The sequence below is a fragment of the Ochotona curzoniae genome, unplaced genomic scaffold (assembly GCF_017591425.1).
Source record: "Ochotona curzoniae isolate NIBS_2020 unplaced genomic scaffold, NIBS_Ocur_1.0 contig_1328, whole genome shotgun sequence".
In the NCBI taxonomy this organism is placed as follows: domain Eukaryota; kingdom Metazoa; phylum Chordata; class Mammalia; order Lagomorpha; family Ochotonidae; genus Ochotona; species Ochotona curzoniae.
The window spans coordinates 344,366-348,291 of record NW_024465041.1 but is presented as its reverse complement, the minus strand read 5'-3'; the positions used below and the strand labels follow the sequence as shown (position 1 = coordinate 348,291).

Below are 3,926 nucleotides of genomic sequence, written 5' to 3'. Positions count from 1 at the left end.
AGTGATTTGACCATGGTATTCATGCACAAACTTGCTCTTCCATAATGATGGGCATGTATATTTGAAAACTTCACAATATCCAAACTGTTAGAATCTAGATTCTACTTAGTCACTATTCCTGCAATAGATACAGGTGTTGTCATCCTAAATCCTGTAGGCAACACATGCACAGAGAAGTACCAAGATGCACACACATTATATCTGCAGTGCACAAATTATAGGGGATTAAAACCCTGATTTCCACATTTCCTTCTCAGTGAAAGTGTCTGCTCAACTGGAGCCCAAAGGAAATATTCATCCCCCTTCAAGATGAGTTGTTATGAAAGAATTACTAATAGATGTAATTCAGGGATACATTCTCAATGTTACATCTTAAAAAGGAGAGGGTGTAATTGGTAATAACTGATGTCTTATTGGTCAGCCCACGTCAATAATAGTAAAACTGCACATGCACTAAATTACAGCCAGTTGTGTGTCTCTGCAATTTTCATTTTTAAGAGATGGAAGCAGAAGAGTTTAGATAGATTGTCAAGATGATAAATACACAAGTTCAATGATATTCTTCTTACGGGCACGAGGAGAATCAGATGTAGTGCTTGAAGAAGATGTATATACTTCACAGAGACACATAAAATCAAACATCAGTGTATGCCTGTGCATCTCAAGTGAAGTAGGTGTGGAATACCACTCCATAGAATACTATCTTGATGAGCTCCAAGCCCTCTGTAGGTAAGTTTTTACAGAAAGCTATTTACAGATGGAGAAATTAATAGGGACACAGAGGGGCAGGCATTGTGGTGGCTCCTGGTTTCTGGCTCTTGCTAGGTGCAGACCCCATTGTTATGGACATTTGGGGTGATGAATATGCCATCCCCTCCTAACTCACTTTTAATCCAAGTCTCTCTGTTTTTCAAGTAAAATGAAAAATGAATTAGTAGCTCTTGTATTTTGATTTTGTTGTTACAATATCCTTATAAGGTAAATAATGACATTGTTATTTTATAGTAAGTGTGCTTACATTATTTTCTGGAATTCTCTTTTTGCGTGTTTATTCACCATTGTAACACAGTATAACCTGGCAAAATTACAAACTAGCATGGCCTTTAGTCAGCTGAAGTTAGAAAATTGCAATCCATGTGCCAGGAAGTAGTGACGCAAAAATCCTTAAATTGTGTGCAGGAAGTTTGGACCTTCTGTGGTCATTGATTCAATATACTATGTGCACTTGAGAATGATTTTTATGAAAATGTAAAGTCCACCCGTGCTAACAATAGGAGTTATATATTTCTGCGAGATGACCCCTGGATCTCTGCCTATTTGGACTACATGGCAGGTCATAATGACGTAGCACACCACATCCCTGGTGGGAGCCCTTGGAAATGGTTTTGGCAAACCTAGACTTCAGCTTCACTTGATTGCTGGCCATACAGGCAAGAGCAGTGGGCTCTTGCACCCCGGTCTTCCATCTCTGTCCTTGTACAATCTATACTTAGACTTTCTTGACAAGAAACTCAGAGAAGTTGATGCAGCCCCATGTTACCTGCCAGCCATGCATGACCTGCAGAATACCTGCCAGTCATATGTGATGTATGCAACCTGTGGCCTGACTGGAGTTTCCAGAGAAACAGAGATGCCTTCTAGCCATACGCAGTGTCATTGTTGGGTAATAGGACTGTCAGAAGACGCCCTCTACCTTCCCTTTTTTTGGGCCATATATGAGTATGCTTGCTTTACAATAAATAGATATGTTCAACCTAACTGCCTCTGGTAGTTCTTGCAGAGGAACACCATCACCTCATCCCCTCAGTAGTCATGTGGGGATCTCCTGGTTAGGCCATCCAAGATACATTAAATGATTTCAAGAAGGAAAAAGGAGTTAGCATATATAGCATAGTGGTTAAGATGTTCAACTTACATGCAGGACCTCGTTTTGATTGTCCTGGCTCCTGACTCTTAACTTCCTTCCAAAGCAGATTCTGGCAGGCATTGGTCCTAGAGTTGAGTCCGTAACACCTAGGGAGAAATCTGCGGTAAGATCTCAACACAGTTACTGTGTTGTTTCAGTCACAGCCATTGCAGGAGTCCTCACCTCTGATTTTCTGCCCTCAAGAAAAGGAGCTAAATAATGTTTAGGTGAGCACACACATCTACAAAGAAAGGAAACAGAAAATCCAGGAATGTCCCAACCCCTCGTAGACCACTTGCATACTATGGTGTTTTCTGATTGGGAACTAGCAGCTTTAATGTAGATTTCAGGCAATACTTCAATGGCTTTTATAGAGCATAAGTATTTTGAATGAAGGGAACTTGAATCATTTTCTTGGCATACAATAAGGCCTTTTGTGTCTTAATTTCTTTTTGTATATTTTTCTTAAATGCTAGATTGTATTTTGATATGATCATGGGCTTGTTAAGTGTAGCTTTCACTGTCTTCTACCATTTTTTTATTTGAGGGGCTCTAAGGCAGGTGTATAGAGAGAGGCAAATGTAATATAGAAATTAATCATAAAAGAACTCTAAGAAAACTGAGAGTGTTCAAGCTGTGTGGTCATGAAGTGTGAATACAAGAGGCATTACCAAAATCTTCAGGGAGATTCAAAGCTGAAAAAATGTATGAAAACAATTTTCTTTAAATTGCATAAATCCTAACATTAGGGATATACTATTACTACATCCTTGTGTACTTGAATTGAAGATAGACAATTTAACAGGCATCTGTTTCATTTTCCTTTTACCTACTTTATTTTCCTCTTCTGAAGGAGTTCCGGTTATTGTGAGACACAAAACGTCACATGTGTCCTAGAATTTCATCTCACTGACTTCTCTGAGGATCCAGAGCTGCAGCCCCTCATCTTAGGGCTATTCCTCTCCATGTACCTGCTCTCAGTCCTCGGGAACCTGCTCACCATCCTGGCCATCCTCTCACACTCCCATCTGCACTCCCCCATGTACTTCTTCCTCTGCAACCTGTCCTTGACTGACATGGGTCTCACTTCCACCACAGTTCCCAAGATGATCGTGGACATCCTCAACCACAGGACAGACATCTCCTATGCCAGTTGCCTGACTCAGATGTCTGTGTTTGTCATCTTTGCCTGTATGGATGATTTGCTTCTGACAGTGATGGCCTATGACCGGTTTGTTGCCATCTGTCACCCTCTGTATTACCAGGTCATGATGAACTCTCACCGCTGTGGCTTCCTGGTTGCAGTCTCCTTTGTGGCCAGCCTGTTGGATTCCCTGGTGCACTGTCTGATGGTCTTACAAGCTTACTGCTTCAAAGATTTGGAGATTTCTAGCTTTTTCTGTGACCCTTCTCAACTTCTCAGACTCACCTGCCTTGACGCCTTCACACAGGACATGTTCATATATTTGGTTGGACTTGTTTATGTTTTTTTTCCCTATCTCAGGAATCCTGTACTCTTACTATAAAATAATTTCATCCATTCTGAGAGTCCCATCACCAAGCGGCAGATGTAAAGCCTTCTCCACCTGTGGCTCTCATCTGACAATGGTTTGCTTATTTTATGGAACAGCCCTTGGGATATATTTGACTTCTGTTTTCTCAGCATCTACCAGGAAGGGTGCAGTGGCCACTGCGGTGTATGCTGTGGTCACCCCTATGCTCAATCCCTTTATCTACAGCCTGAGGAACAGGGACATCAAGAGGGCCATGTGGAAAACTCTTGGCTAGCGATCTATTTGGAGTGTCGCTTGGAAAAGTCAGAAGAACTAAGCATCTAGTCCTGAAGATCTTACCTCTCATCAGAACCCACTTGAGGATCTCATGCATGGCTTTCATCTGTCTTCATTGATAACTGAGTATTTACTCTGTTGATCTTTCTTTGTGAGAAGAATCATAGATCCTTTGCATATGTTAACAGACACCTGACTCATGTTGTAGCTATGGTACTTACTCAAGTTCA

At 41.2% G+C, this 3,926-nt stretch overlaps 1 pseudogene; it reads left to right on the top strand.

Annotated features, from left to right (window-relative positions):
- The first annotated feature begins 553 nt into the window (after positions 1–553).
- LOC121146519 lies at positions 554–3,694 on the top strand (annotated as a pseudogene).
- Positions 3,695–3,926: the final 232 nt, after the last annotated feature.